The sequence below is a fragment of the Argentina silus genome (assembly GCF_951799395.1).
Source record: "Argentina silus genome assembly, chromosome: 10".
NCBI classification, from domain to species: Eukaryota; Metazoa; Chordata; class Actinopteri; order Argentiniformes; family Argentinidae; genus Argentina; species Argentina silus.
Window position 1 is genome coordinate 767,991 of NC_139664.1, and position 16,967 is coordinate 784,957.

At 44.0% G+C, this 16,967-nt stretch overlaps 2 long non-coding RNA genes across 3 annotated transcripts; one reads left to right on the forward strand and one right to left on the reverse strand.

Annotated features, from left to right (window-relative positions):
- Nucleotides 1–6,585: 6,585 nt before the first annotated feature.
- LOC310810512 lies at nucleotides 6,586–16,937 on the reverse strand. 2 transcript variants are annotated; one of them, XR_014554437.1, is made up of 5 exons: nucleotides 16,848–16,937; nucleotides 10,735–10,815; nucleotides 10,030–10,140; nucleotides 7,708–7,839; nucleotides 6,586–7,558 (listed from the first exon to the last, which is right to left on the reverse strand). It is a non-coding gene; the product is annotated as an uncharacterized lncRNA (long non-coding RNA). The 2 variants fall into 2 exon arrangements; XR_014554438.1 differs by lacking the exon at nucleotides 16,848–16,937 and adding an exon at nucleotides 11,154–11,538.
- LOC310810513 lies at nucleotides 13,135–16,084 on the forward strand. Its single transcript, XR_014554439.1, has 3 exons — nucleotides 13,135–13,259; nucleotides 13,437–13,472; nucleotides 14,470–16,084. It is a non-coding gene; the product is annotated as an uncharacterized lncRNA (long non-coding RNA).
- Nucleotides 16,938–16,967: the final 30 nt, after the last annotated feature.

A 16,967-nucleotide genomic window follows, 5' to 3' on the forward strand; every position in this document is an offset into this window, starting at 1 on the left:
TTGTGTGTTGCATATTGTGTATTGTGTGTTGTGCATTGTGTATTGTGTATTGTGTGTTGTGTGTTGCGCTCCGCAACCATGGTAACACACTACAGTACCAGTATGACTGTGACCTACAACCTGAGGACATGAAGGGCAAACTGTCACTGTACAGCCACAGACCGTGTCAGTAGTCTGCTCTAGTCATCTGGGTAGCGGGGCTAGCCGGCAGCAGAGCAGGGGGCGGGGGCGGGGGCGGGGGGCGGGGGCGGGGGCGGGGGCGGGGGCGGGGCTGTGGTTGGGACTCGGAGAGGCTGCACAGAGAGAGGATAGGTGGGGTTGAGTGTTGGTTGGTTGGTTGGGTGCACACTAGGGGAACTCTAGGAGTGAGATTCTCACTAACTTGTGGGTGTTGGGTGGTTGTTAAGACGAGGAGCCTCAGCCTGGTCCTGACCACACAGCCCAGCTAGCCTGACATTCTCTGCCTTCTGTGGGTTTGTGGAGAGAAGCAGATAAGTAAAAGAGAGGTGAAGATGCACTGATCCTGATGTTTGTGACCAGCTAAGTTTGTCTGTGCAACACCTGACCCATGTGTTAGAGGTGGAGGAGTGGAGGTGGAGGAGTGGAGGTGGGGGTGGAGGTGGAGGGGTGGAGATGGAAGGGTGGAGGTGGGGATGGAGGGGTGGAGGTGGAGGTGGAGGGGTGGAGATGGAAGGGTGGAGGAGTGGAGGTGGGGATGGAGGGGTGGAGGTGGAGGTGGAGGGGTGGAGATGGAAGGGTGGAGGAGTGGAGGTGGAGGAGTGGAGGTGGAGGGGTGGAGATGGAGATGGGGATGGAGGGGTGGAGATGGAGGGGTGAAAGTGGGGGTGGAGGTGGAGGAGGAGGTGGGGATGGAGGGGTGGAGGGATGGAGGGGTGGAGGGTTGGAGGGTTGGAGGCGTGGAGGTGGAGGTGGGGATGGAGGAGTGGAGGGATGGAGGGGTGGAGGGTTGGAGGGTTGGAGGCATGAAGGTGGAGGTGGGGATGGAGGGGTGGAGGGATGGAGGGGTGGAGGGTTGGAGGGTTGGAGGCGTGGAGGTGGGGATGGAGGGGTGGAGGTGGGGAGGGATGGAGGGATGGAGGTGGAGGGGTAGAGGGATGGAGGGGTGGAGATGGAAGGGTGGAGGGTTATGTACTTGTATACTTATGGAGGGCACTGTGTATTAGGACACCTCTGGTTACCTCCTGCTCCGTCTGGTTGGTTGGTTTCAGGCAAGACTCAAGTCTCAGGCAGGGTTAATCATCACACCATCAGGGTTCACTGAGCCATCTCCATCAGTTCCTCACCACACCTGCTGCTGGTTCAGTCCAGTTCTGGCAAGGGCATCATCCTGTCACACGGTTTTACTGGAAATTAGAGATGTTTTTACAGTGAGTACACACTCACACAGAGCACAGACTCACACAGACGCACGCACGCACGCACGCACGCAAACACACACACACACGCACGCACGCACGCACGCAGACACACACGCAGACACACACACACAGACACACACAGACACACACGCTCACACATGCACACACACACACACCAGCCCTCATGACCTGATAGTGTGGTTTTAGAGCTTGCTTGGAATCCTGGTGTAAGCTGACTAGTGTCATGATGCCTGTCATTGAGAGAAAACTTCACCTTGGTGGTTGAGAATTATTGTAAGAGAATGTGTGTGTGTGTGTGTGTGTGTGTGTGTGTGTGTGTGCGTGTGTGTGTGTGTGTGTGTGTGTGTGTGTGTGTGTGTGTGTGTGTGTAGATGTGTCATTGTGGCTAATAGTTTTGTATCATAGCCACGTATGCATGGCACAAGTGTGAACAATGTAAATGCATTTTCCATTTTCTATGACTGTGACTGTGACTGTGTGTGTGTGTGTGTGTGTGTGTGTGTGTGTGTGTGTGTGTGTGTGTGTCATACAGTATGACATAGAAGAAGGGGAGAGCTTGGGCTTCATGAAGAATTGTAATAAAATAAAGAATGTACATAAAATGAAATTAAATCCTCAGATTTCCACCTCCACCAGCCTCCCCTGATATTTGATGGATAAAACCACTGTGAAGCCAAAGCCACATTTCCACATTGCCTGGACAATATTGTGTCTCTATTGTATTCTGTTCTATTGTATTGTATTGTATTGTATTGTATTGTATTGTATTGTATTGTATTGTATTGTATTGTATTGTATTGTATTGTATTGTATTATATTGTGTTCTGTTCTGTTCTGTTCTGTTCTGTTCTGTTCTGTTCTGTTCTATTGTATTCTGTTCTATTCTGTTCTGTTCTATTCTATTGTATTCTGTTCTATTCTGTTCTGTTCTATTCTATTCTATTCTGTTCTATTCTGTTCTCAGGGTATTAATGAGAGTTTCCTGTCCTCTGTAGGCTGTGGCTGTAGCTAGCCCTGCTCCGACTCCCAAACCTCAAACCCCTAGACCCCTAGACCCCTAACCTTAGATCCCTAGACCCCATACCCCTAACCCCTAGATCGCTAGACTCCTAACCCCTAGACCCCTAACCCCTAGATCGCTAGACCCCTAACCCCTAGACCCCTAAGCCCTAGATCGCTAGACCCCTAACCCCTAGACCCCTAACCCCTAGATCGCTAGACCCCTAACCCCTAGACCCCTAACCCTAGATCGCTAGACCCCTAACCCCTAGACCCCTAACCCTAGACCCCTAGACCCCATACCCCTAACCCTAGATCGTTAGACCCCTAACCCCTAGACCCCTAACCCTAGACCCCTAGACCCCATACCCCTATACCCTAGACCCCTAGACCCCTAGACCCCTAACCCCTAGACCACTAACCCTAGATCCCTAGATCCCATACCCCTAAACCCTAGACCCCTAACCCCTAGACTCCTAACCCTATATCCCTAGACTCCTAACCCTAGATCCCTAGACCCCATACCCCTAGACCCCTAGACCACTAACCCTAGATCCCTAGACCCCTAACCCCTAACCCCTAACCCCTAGACTCCTAACCTTTCGATCCCTAGATCCCTAGACCCCTAGATCCCTAACCTTTTGATCCCTAGATCCCTAGACCCCTAGATCCCTAACCCTAGATCCCTAGACCCCTAGATCCCTAACCCCTAAACCCCTAACTCCTAGACCCCTAGATCCCTAGACCTCTAACCCCAAACCCCTAGATCCCTAGACCCCTAAACCCTACACCCCTAACCCCTAAACCACTAACCCCTAACCCCTAGATCCCTAACCTTTAGACCCCTAGACCCCTAACCCTAACCCCTAGACCCCTAACCTTTAGATCCCTAGATCTCTAGACCCCTAACCCCTAGATCTGAGACGATTGGATAGGTGTGTGACATACTACTGTTTTATGTCTTTGTTGTTGTTTAGGTGTTGTCCTATTCTAAGGTTGCAATGCTGTGACCCCTAACCCCCCTAACCCCTAACCCTAGATCCCTAGACCCCTAACCCCTAGACCACCAATGCTGTGACCCCTAACCCCTAGACCCCTAGACCACCAATGCTGTGACCCCTAACCCCTAACCCCTAGACCCCTAGACCACCAATGCTGTGACCCCTAACCCCTAACCCCTAGACCCCTCGGCCAGGTCGTCATTGTAAATGACAATTGGTTCTCAAATGACTGGTTAAATAAAGGTGAAATAAATCAATCAGTACATCGTACATCAACAGTAACTCACCTAATTCTGGTTTATGTTATAAAAATAGATTTTCACAATGAAAGCAAGGGAGTGTGTGTGTGTGTGTGTGTGTGTGTGTGTGTGTGTGTGTGTGTGTGTGTGTGTGTGTGTGCTGTGAGTGTGTTGCAATTGTGTCTTCCTGTACAACTTCATGTACAGGTTTCTATTTCCTCAGAAAGACAGTTGTTTCCATGGTACAGAGGAAGTACGAAGGCAGAGCAGCATCTCTTCTCTGGTGTAGAACTGAGGGGGCCTTGCCCAACACAACCCAGATGACATCATACACTACTATGGCAGCATACAATGACACAGGTAGAACACTACTACACATCTAGAACACTACTACACATCTAGAACACTACTACACAGGTAGAACACTACTACACAGGTAGAACACTACTACACATCTAGAACACTACTACACAGGTAGAACACTACTACACAGGTAGAACACTACTACACATCTAGAACACTACTACACATCTAGAACACTACTACACATCTAGAACACTACTACACAGGTAGAACACTACTACACAGGTAGAACACTACTACACATCTAGAACACTACTACACAGGTAGAACACTACTACACAGGTAGAACACTACTACACAGGTAGAACACTACTACACATCTAGAACACTACTACACATCTAGAACACTACTACACAGGTAGAACACTACTACACAGGTAGAACACTACTACACAGGTAGAACACTACTACACATCTAGAACACTACTACACAGGTAGAACACTACTACACAGGTAGAACACTACTACACATCTAGAACACTACTACACAGGTAGAACACTACTACACATCTAGAACACTACTACACATCTAGAACACTACTACACAGGTAGAACACTACTACACAGGTAGAACACTACTACACATCTAGAACACTACTACACAGGTAGAACACTACTACACAGGTAGAACACTACTACACAGGTAGAACACTACTACACATCTAGAACACTACTACACAGGTAGAACACTACTACACATCTAGAACACTACTACACAGGTAGAACACTACTACACAGGTAGAACACTACTACACAGGTAGAACACTACTACACATCTAGAACACTACTACACAGGTAGAACACTACTACACAGGTAGAACACTACTACACAGGTAGAACACTACTACACATCTAGAACACTACTACACAGGTAGAACACTACTACACAGGTAGAACACTACTACACATCTAGAACACTACTACACAGGTAGAACACTACTACACATCTAGAACACTACTACACAGGTAGAACACTACTACACATCTAGAACACTACTACACAGGTAGAACACTACTACACAGGTAGAACACTACTACACATCTAGAACACTACTACACATCTAGAACACTACTACACAGGTAGAACACTACTACACATCTAGAACACTACTACACAGGTAGAACACTACTACACAGGTAGAACACTACTACACATCTAGAACACTACTACACAGGTAGAACACTACTACACAGGTAGAACACTACTACACATCTAGAACACTACTACACAGGTAGAACACTACTACACAGGTAGAACACTACTACACAGGTAGAACACTACTACACATGTAGAACACTACTACACATGTAGAACACTACTACACAGGTAGAACACTACTACACAGGTAGAACAGAACACTACTACATGGAATGGGGAATGGTATCCAACACGTGTGGATTCCTCATTCCATTCCATGCATTCCAATGTTCCACCCTCCGATGTCTACCTCCACCAGCCTCCCCTGACAGACAGCATACTACCTAGCATTCTACACAGACAGCATACTACCTAGCATTCTACACAGACAGCATACTACCTAGCATTCTACACAGACAGCATACTACCTAGCATTCTACACAGACAGCATACTACCTAGCATTCTACACAGACAGCATACTACCTAGCATTCTACACAGACAGCATACTACCTAGCATTCTACACAGACAGCATACTACCTAGCATTCTACACAGACAGCATACTACCTAGCATTCTACACAGACAGCATACTACCTAGCATTCTACACAGGTTGAATAGCCACCACTCCCATGCTATACCAGACAATACTACACAGTTGGCATACAATGATTTTATTCAGCTACATATAGGTTTCTGTATTATGTGTGCTTGATTTTTAAATTGTCAAATAAACTAAACTAAACCACCTAACTCTCCAACGGGCAGCTGATACTCACTGCCATACTAGCCTGGTAGCATTCGACCTGGCGTACCGTGGAAACATCCCATACACTTCAACACTCACATCAAAGGGCAATGGAGCAGAGGGTGGGAGGGGGTCTTCCCCCAAAACATTGCAGAGGGGTATGCACTCCACGACCACAACGGCCCTGCCTCAGGGTGTTCCCTCTCTCAGTTCCCCTTTCACGTGATGACACACACACACACACACACACACACCTTCCATTTCAGTGATTTAGGAATCACTACTACAATGACAAGCACTACAGTGAATTGTACTCTGTATATGGTACCTGATGGTATCTGATAGTGAAGATATTCGAATACAAGCTGAAGACACATTGAGAGGTACTTAACTAGGTGAAATAACCTCCTCATAGAACACCATAGAATCCTCAGAACACCATAGAATCCTCATAGAACACCATAGAATCCTCAGAACACCATAGAATCCTCATAGAACACCATAGAATCCTCAGAACACCATAGAATCCTCATAGAACACCATAGAATCCTCAGCACACCATAGAATCCTCATAGAACACCATAGAATCCTCAGAACACCATAGAATCCTCATAGAACACCATAGAATCCTCATAGAACACCATAGAATCCTCATAGAACACCATAGAAAATGAAAAATGGACAGCGCTCCAAAGGATGAGTATTAAATCATCATATTTATTGCACATAACTTATTTTTATAACTGATTATTTTATTCAGAGGAGCCCTGCTTTACAAACATGAAACAGATCATAAATGTACATTCAAATTACAAACAGAACAGAATTAATTAATTACATATCAATTACCAAGTCAATTTACACAATATAATCAATTAAAAACATTCCTCGGCTGACTCCTCAGTGAATCCAATATGATTACAAACATACTGTACATTCAGCCTACTGCAATATGACACCGTTCTTACTGCATGGACACATTTGATTTCATTTAGCTAATTTTCCTCAATACTGTTAACATCTCTGTCCTCTTCGTATCCTCTCTCTCTCTCTCTCTCTCTCTCTCTCTCTCTCTCTCTCTCTCTCTCTCTCTCTCTCTCTCTCTCTCTCTCTCTCTCTCTCTCTCTCTCTCTCTCTCTCTCTCTCTCTCTCTCTCTCTCTCTCTCTCTCTCTCTCTCTCTCTCTCTCTCTCTCTCAAGGAAGACACTGCCCTCTAGTGGGTAAAGATGGAGCTACAGTATGTATCCAGTACCAGGTGAGTTAGCATATGTCTGGGTTAGCAGATAGGCCTTCAAAGCACACACAGCGTTAACAATCCATGTAGCCTATCGTGGTTGGAGTTCACACACAGAATATCTTAAGGACAGGGCTGTGAAATGCAATGAAAATGCGATTTCAACCATTGAATGCAAAGGGACATAATCATCAGACTGAAAATATTTCTCCTACTTTTGATGTTTATCTGTCTAAGCTGGATATTTGTGCACTTGATACACTTTAATACTAGCTGGATAATTGTGTATTTGACACACGATTTCATTTGCTACTTCAGAAATACACTACATGTTACTTACTTTAAAATGCAATGAAAATAAGTGCAAGGCAGACTATCATGATGATTCTGTTAGCAGCACCAATAGAAGATCCATTCCTTTTGGCAGTTTGAGGAGCTACACAAACACAAAATATCATTATTATGTATAAATGAAATGGATTATGTTGTGTTGTACTATACATTGTCATTGTCTTGATTTCATATGACGTCATCGGCTTCTAGAAGACATTGAATACTGGATGAAAATTCTGTAGTAAAACCTACCACTCATCCATCCAATTGTGCATTTTATACGTTCTTGGTCCTGAATCTTATGATTGAATCCACACTGTTCGTATGACGTACAAAATGGACCCTGTTCTTTGCTGTTAACCTTCATGCACGTAATTTCCTTGGCTGTAAGGAAGAGAAAGGAAAAGACAAGATGTGTGAAGTAAAAATGGAATTAGTATCACATTCTAGAACTATTCAGATTTAAGACTATGTGGGGGCATGACACATGTGGTGCGCCCTATGTCCCCCTAGCCCTATGTCCCCCTAGTCCTATGTTCCCTAGCCCTATGTTCCCTAGCCCTATGTTCCCTAGCCCTATGTTCCCTAGCCCTATGTTCCCTAGCCCTATGTTCCCTCAGCCCTATGTTCCCTAGCCCTATGTTCCCTAGCCCTATGTTCCCTCAGCCCTATGTTCCCTAGCCCTATGTTCCCTAGCCCTATGTCCCCCTAGCCCTATGTTCCCTAGCCCTATGTTCCCTCCTCAGCCCTATGTTCCCTAGCCCTATGTTCCCTCAGCCCTATGTTCCCTAGCCCTATGTTCCCTAGCCCTATGTTCCCTCAGCCCTATGTTCCCTAGCCCTATGTTCCCTAGCCCTATGTTCCCTAGCCCTATGTCCCCCTAGCCCTATGTCCCCCTAGCCCTATGTTCCCTAGCCCTATGTTCCCTAGCCCTATGTTCCCTCAGCCCTATGTTCCCTAGCCCTATGTCCCCCTAGCCCTATGTTCCCTAGCCCTATGTTCCCTAGCCCTATGTTCCCTCAGCCCTATGTCCCCCTAGCCCTATGTCCCCCTAGCCCTATGTTCCCTAGCCCTATGTTCCCTCAGCCCTATGTTCCCTAGCCCTATGTCCCCCTAGCCCTATGTTCCCTAGCCCTATGTTCCCTAGCCCTATGTCCCCTAGCCCTATCAGCCCTATGTTCCCTAGCCCTATGTTCCCTAGCCCTATGTTCCCTAGTCCTATGTTCCCTACCCTATGTTCCCTAGTCCTATGTTCCCTAGCCCTATGTTCCCTAGCCCTATGTCCCCTAGCCCTATCAGCCCTATGTTCCCTCAGCCCTATGTCCCCCTAGCCCTATGTCCCCCTAGCCCTATGTCCCCCTAGCCCTATGTTCCCTAGTCCTATGTTCCCTACCCTATGTTCCCTAGTCCTATGTTCCCTAGCCCTATGTTCCCTAGCCCTATGTCCCCCTAGCCCTATGTTCCCTAGCCCTATGTTCCCTAGCCCTATGTCCCCTAGCCCTATCAGCCCTATGTTCCCTAGCCCTATGTTCCCTAGCCCTATGTTCCCTAGCCCTATGTACCCTAGCCCTATCAGCCCTATGTTCCCTAGCCCTATGTTCCCTAGCCCTATGTTCCCTAGCCCTATGTCCCCTAGCCCTATCAGCCCTATGTTCCCTAGCCCTATGTTCCCTAGCCCTATGTTCCCTAGCCCTATGTACCCTAGCCCTATCAGCCCTATGTTCCCTAGCCCTATGTCCCCCTAGCCCTATGTTCCCTAGCCCTATGTTCCCTCAGCCCTATGTCCCCCTAGCCCTATGTCCCCCTAGCCCTATGTCCCCCTAGCCCTATGTCCCCCTAGCCCTATGTCCCCCTAGCCCTATGTTCCCTAGTCCTATGTCCCCCTAGCCCTATGTCCCCCTAGCCCTATGTTCCCTAGTCCTATGTTCCCTACCCTATGTTCCCTAGTCCTATGTTCCCCTAGCCCTATGTCCCCCTAGCCCTATGTTCCCTACCCTATGTTCCCTAGTCCTATGTCCCCCTAGCCCTATGTCCCCCTAGCCCTATGTTCCCTAGTCCTATGTCCCCCTAGCCCTATGTTCCCCTAGCCCTATGTTCCCTAGCCCTATGTTCCCTAGCCCTATGTTCCCTAGCCCTATGTCCCCCTAGCCCTATGTTCCCTAGCCCTATGTTCCCTCAGCCCTATGTTCCCTGGTTAGCTTGAGTTGCTAGCTGGTTAGCTTGAGTTGCTAGCAGGTTAGCTTGAGTTGCTAGCTGGTTAGCTTGAGTTGCTAGCAGGTTAGCTTGAGTTGCTAGCTGGTTAGCTTGAGTTGCTAGCAGGTTAGCTTGAGTTGCTAGCTGGTTAGCTTGAGTTGCTAGCTGGTTAGCTTGAGTTGCTAGCAGGTTAGCTTGAGTTGCTAGCTGGTTAGCTTGAGTTGCTAGCTGGTTAGCTTGAGTTGCTAGCTGGTTAGCTTGTGTTGCTAGCTGGTTAGCTTTACTTACTGAATTGTTAAAAGTGTGCCCAGGATAAGAGGCTACATGGAGAGTGATCTTGAATAGCACAACAGGGGGAGCACCACCACACCTAACACCTACCACTTTGTATCTTCCTGCAAGTAACATTCTTGACTCCATTAAATGCTTCAGTGTATTTCCAGCCACAGTCCTTGGTAGAGCTGCATACATCCCCACACTTAACCTCAAAATCTGCAGTGATATAAAAGAGATTGTATTAGCTTTATGTAATCCTAACCCTAACCCTAACCCTAAATTAATCCATTATTGGACACATATACACTCACTGAACACTTTGTTAGGAACACCCTGTACCTGTTGTCATGTTCATGAAACCAGTTTGAGACGACTTTTGCTTTGTGACACGGTGCATTATCATGCTGGTGCATTATCATGCTGGAAGTAGCCATTAGAAGATGGGCAAATTGTGGCCATGAAGGGATGCACATGGTCAGCAACAATACTCAAACAGGCTGTGGCATTCAAGCGATGATTGATTGGTAGTAACAGGCCCAAAGTGTGCCAAGAAAACATTCCCCACACCATGAGAAGGTGTACAGGTGTTCCTAATAAAGTATACCACCTCCACCATGAGAAGGTGTACAGGTGTTCCTAATACAGTGTTCGGTGTTGCTAGAACGTCTATTCATCTGTCATTACTCAAAGTTAGTATTTTGCCTCTGGATGAATTTGATCCCTAAGTGCATTACTAATTAAACTAATGATACACAGAAGAGGCAAATCCATCAGTTTAAAAGCAGCTTTGGTGGAAATGTCATGTATTACTGGTGTTCAGTGTCAGTGCAGGTAGTAGACCAATCCAGATGCATGCCGTGATCGCCAGGTATCGTGCATTCATTCTTTAAACTGGCAGTGGATAAACAAAAGAAAAACATCTGGTTAGACATACAGTACCAGTCAAAAGTTTGGACTCACCTTCTCATTCAATGTTTTGGTTTTTTAATTATTTTCTACATTGTAGATTAATATTGAAGACATCAAAACTATGAAGGAACACGTATGGGATTATGTAGTAAACAAAAAAGTGGTAAACAAAGCAGAATATGGCTTATATTTTAGATTCTATATTTTAGAAAATAGCCACCTTTTGCTTTCATGACAGCTTTGCACACTCTTGGCTACTTTCTAAAATATAGAATCTCTACCAACTGAGCCACAGAGGACCACAAAGGACAAGCTTTTACCAGGAGTGGGGTTCGAACCCACGAGGACATACGTCCATTGGGTCTTAAGTCCAACGCCTTAACCACTCGGCCATCCTGGTGTTGACAGTTGGCGGCTTAGTGGCAATGTTTCCATCACTGGTGGCAATGCTTAGTGGCAATGTTTCCATCACTGGTGGCAATGCTTAGTGGCAATGTTTCCATCACTGGTGGCAATGCTTAGTGGCAATGTTTCCATCACTGGTGGCAATGCTTAGTGGCAATGTTTCTAATGCAGTATAAGCACCATGGACAACGGTCACGATTGATAGCGCTATGGACGAAAAATTATTTTCCAAGCATACACTGTAAACCTATATCTTTCTGTACCTGTGATTTAGATCATTTAATTGAAATCGATAGCCATAGGACAGAAATTCCTCTGACAAATCTAACAAACGCCTGTTTGGGGAGTTAACGGGAATACCAAACCTGGGAAAGGTCGGAGCTCGAGGACAGAAAGAAACCACGCCTCTAGAGTCGCGTCTGATCCAATCACGTGAGTTATGCAAATCATCATCTCCGAAAAGCAGTCAGCAGACAGGCAACATTCAGTCAAAATCATTTAATTGGATGCTAACTTTTTTCATTTTTATTATGAAGGCCTAAGCATTATAAATAATGTAGCTCCTAGATCATTCCTTGGAATACAGTTTTCACTGAAGCAATTCACGGATAGTTTTCCATGAAACATGTGTTATTATCTAGGCCTATTATTATAAAAACGAAAAAGCAATCATCTTTTACGTGTCAACTCTTTGCGGTATAATGCACCAAGACTACGTTGATGTGTTTCCTGTGGTGGTTTTGACTGCTCTTTCGGTAGAGGAAACCAGGCCATCATTTTCACAAGTCAACATGATGAGACAAACATGTTGTGCTTTACTATTGCTGTCACTGGCAGGTAAGGAAGGATTTCCGTTATTTTGCCATTTCAAACGTTAATGGGACAATCTGGGAATCAAACAACAACAAATCGGTCTCGGATTATAAATTATATTCTTCAAGAATTCTTCTAAGAGTTCAAGTTCAGGTTTCCTCGATGCCGATCCTAATTAAACACCTGCCGCTAATTCAAGACAGACTTTAGTTGAGTAGTGCTGCCTCTCTGTTGATGTCATACGTTTAATCGAACGCTGATTTCAATGCAGAAATTCCACATTTCAATTGTTGTCGAAATCACTTTGCTTCAACCAACCGCCAAGGCCCTTTCTTCACCGTGCCATAAGAAACAGTTTTATTGAATGAACTGTTCATGCGATAAGTATCAAACGCATTCTATTGCTATTTTACTCTGTCAGACATGATCATTTTGACGATGTTTAGCACATTGTATAAATATATTTGTGTCAGTCTTTTTTTGTGCAATAAAGCTCTGATACGGATGGAATTAATGGAATTATGCAATTATTTACGAGAGGGGGGAGGATTTGGGGCACGCGGCACATACAAATCAATGTCTATACAAATCAATGTCAAATTGTATTGATGTATGATGACCATTGAACAGGAATCATTTAAAATTGTGCCTTCAACCTTGTATTTAAGTATCAAGAAATATTGCAGTAGACGCATTGCTAACTAGAGTTGTGGAAACATTCAAAGGAAACACCAAAACGTTATATTGCATGCGAGATGTTGTCATTGGCAACACCGTTTTGACAAATGTCGTTTATATTACTCTCTAATAACACCGTTTATTCGTTGTGTTTCTCCAAGGTCCTGCACACACCAGAGTGACGGTTAACCAGTGGACCTCTAAAACTCGCTACGTGGTCGGAGACACAGCCGTTTTTCATTGCAACATAACCTCAGATCATGAAATAATAGAGGAGTGTGAAATGAAATGGGTAATAGACAGAACCCAGGAAGACAGAACCATAGATGTCTTGGAGGACAAATCGTACAAACAACGCGCGAACATTGAACCAAGCGACACCAGTACCACCACGTCAATGACACTGAGAAACCTGACTTTGGACGACTGCGATATGCCGAACTGTACAGCGGACTGCTTCGTTGATGGACTGAATAAACGGATGTTTGGGATGGGTACTGTTCAGGTATTTGAAGAGATGGAGGCTGAGGGTATGTATCATATTGTGACAAACCTAAACAAACATTTAACTCAAAAACAAAAAAAGTGCCAGATGCTTTATGAGTCCATGTCCCAAGTCATACAGCTATAGCCGATGCCTCGCAATTCGCAATTGGAAACCGGTAAATTACAGATAATGATCACCATCTTATCCTTCCTTTTATTAGATGTGATCCAGGACATGACCACTGTGACTCAACGTGGTAAGTCACTTTAGGATTCAAAATAAATTAAATAAATTCATGTTTTACCGACATAGGCCTATTGAACGAGGCAGGAGTAGATTTATTAGACCTATTTGAACAATATATTTCAAGTCATGATCGAGCGTTTGATAGTCCGGATTATGAAATCTTAGATTACAACCGAAATTCAGTCAATTAGTCGATCCTGTCACCTCACTTACAAGTCCTAATGGCAAAATTACAATTCCCCTGTTACGTAGGAGGTGGAAACCGTTAAAAGTCTCCTCTTGCAGACATTGTCGGTGGATGTCAACTCCAGACCTCTCCTTCTAATAGTCTATGTAGAAGTAGCCTAGAGCGTTTCACACCAAGGGCAGTGAACGGTAAATTGCCGCACGTCTTTTTTTTGTTTGTTTAAATTTATTTAACCTTTATTTACCCAGGCTGGTCAATTAAGAACACATTCGTATTTATAATCGCCAGTGGCGAATAGCAAAAGCAAAAATACCAGAAATAATAAGAAACCCCCCGGTCTTACGATAGCTATCAATAGTACGCAAATGCCTTTGCATTAGGCTATATTTAAATTCAACCAACTTTATTTTTGCCCTTGCCAGTTAATGTTCGATTTACAACGTGCATAGCAATGGAATAGTGAGTCATAGTTTACTTAACGAAGCCACTGCGTGTGGGATAGAAATCATCAACGGTAACTTTAAAATGTGCTGACTGGCTCAAATTAATGAACTTGAATCAATTGTTTTGGTATAATTTATACATTTTGAGTTATATGCAGGTCTACTTTTAAAAAACGCCAACAACAAATACCATAGATTTAAGAAGCCGTTAAAGCAAACCACATTTTAAATGTTGCCCACACAATGATAACCGCAAATCGAATCAGTTGCGACCATGATAGATCTGTCCCGAACTGTGTCCTCTATGCATGTAGCACAAATCGCCTAGATAACGTAGGTCTCCTGATAATTGATAACAGGTCATTTTCTTCTTGCAGAACGCCCAGAGGAGCCATCGTACACCTGGTTAATATATATGCTGTTCTGCATAAATATTATTATTTTCCTCGTGGCTGTGACGTTCTGTGTAGCTTACAGCAGTCAAGCGATAAGGAATTAAACAGCGAACATTCATCATCATCATCACCATTCAAATCGCCTGCTCTACAAAGACAGTTTTCAAGTTATAAATTGTATATCTGTATATTTTATAAACCCTTCTGTTTATATCTGCTGCAACTTTCTTGAAATGACTCTTATTTTTCATTCGAAATTCTATTGGATTAAGATTGGCAATATTCAAGTAGGTAGAAACAATAATTAGGTAGGTAACTGTAGAAACATAATGAGATGCGCCTAATCCTTAAGTGACGCATGCAACGAAACGCAAAACGAAAGTAGGCAAAACGGAAGCATAGAGTAAACAAAGCATTTAGGTTAAATGTATTTATGACCTATGACCTGTCGGTTTGAAAATAGACCACGCATTAGTGTGGGCTACTATAGATACATTGCTACGTCAACAATTGACAATCAATAGGTCTAACCTTGAACCAATGTGTAGGAATACATAGTCTACCTCTCCAAACATTGAATGGGCAGGTGTGAAATCGAAAGCCATGTATAGTCCTTGATTGAAAGCCGATAGCCTACACTTTCTCAGTGTTGTCTGTGTTACTCTCTCCAAAGATTAGTAGTAAGGCCACTAGAAGAAGACGGTTGTGTGGTTCGAAATCCAATGGGAACCGCATTGGAAAACCCACCCTGGAAACATAATAATAACGTAGCCACTGCATGCATGCGCAGACAGGTTTGCCGTTGGTGTGTTTCATATTTCGTAATATACATTTGTGAAAGAATAGTAGAGATGTGAAACCAGGATGTGGTATGGTGCATGCGTCATGTCTGATGAGCTCGGGTAAGAGATTGGAGGTGTTGAGGAATTTGAGGAATGTGTTGCTGCTAACTGAGACATTCTAATCATGAAACAGCACAGTTGATGAGCTCAGAAAGTAGGACACGGAAGCCGTGTTAAGACCTCTTCACCCCCACTGCCCTCCCTGTACGTTCTCTCCTGTTAATAAATAATAATAAAAAAATAAATAAAAAATAAAAAGGCTTCTGGCATTACGACTGCCAATGGCCCCTCGTGTGAGCATTGATTACTTTGTCTTATGATGACTGTTGGATAGATGATTCACTTACTTAAACAAATGTATTTGTTGTAAGTCGCTTTAGATAAAGGCGTCTGCTAAATGTCATAAATGTAAATGTAAATGTAAATGTAAATGTCAATGTAAATGTAAAAGCCGTAATAGACAGACCAGGATGTGGTATGGCACTATGTTTCTTCATGGTCTATAGACTGGTAACGCCAAAGCCTGATAAGGTTTATGACTGCGGAGAGTTGACATCGTGTTGAAGCCTAGTTTAGAGAAATTATAAAACCATGAAACTCACTTAAATAGAGTGTATGGGTAATAACCTGGGAAAATGGGTCAAATGTACACTGCATGTAAACTGCAGTGTATGTGAAACCAGGATGTGTCCGGCTTTGTTATCTATGTTCATAGTTAAAGTAGCAGAAGTCAAGGCAGTCCTCATTCAAATATTGCCACATGACCGTGATATATCTGTAGTAATTTGGCAGTTAAATTGTCTGGCAAAAAAATCATCACCTGAGATCTCTATCCTATGAAAATCTGAATAACAGGCTCGGCCTGACCAGTGTGTCAAACGGTCGGAACCAGCAGATCAGCTCTCTATCAAATATGTCATCCCTCCAATCAGACAACTCAACAGAGCTCAAGTCACTTTCACTTTCAAGCGAAACGTCTTTTAGCAGCGTACTTTAGAGAGCCTTTTTGGAGCCGGATGATCCAGCTCTCTGAAAATAGTCGAAATCCCCAATTATAAGTTATGTTCGTTAGGAATTTCATAAAATAGATGGAGCTACCAATCCCAGATGGTTTGGGACGAGGTTCGCAACGTTCACCAAACAGAGCCGCTTCGTTTACCAACGACGCATGTTCAGTAGTGCGCGGTATATGCATATGGTAGCCTACTAATATTGATTGTGTTTTTTCTTTTCGCAATAATAATAAGGAATATAAAATAGAGGTCGTACAATTTACTTTTCGAATAATCTGTTAGGCTGTTGAACTTTTTCCCCAGACTTTCAGGACTTTCAGGCCTACTTCAATGGCAATGTCCGACCGGCATCAACAATTGAATTGATTTTACTTTCACTTATATCTTTTCATTTCTTTAATCGTGCAATACAGACGAACATGTAGGCTATATATCGGGGCTGAAAAGCGATTAAAACTTTTTCGCCTAATCAAAACGTTTAAACGAAAATGAATTAAATACTTACAGTATCTTGGATTTCTTATGGGAATAACTGAATGCGTGATCCACCTTTCCCAAGGGATGCATTCATTGTTCCTGACGCGGAAATATGACCTGAAATCACGTTTAAGACACGATAATGACA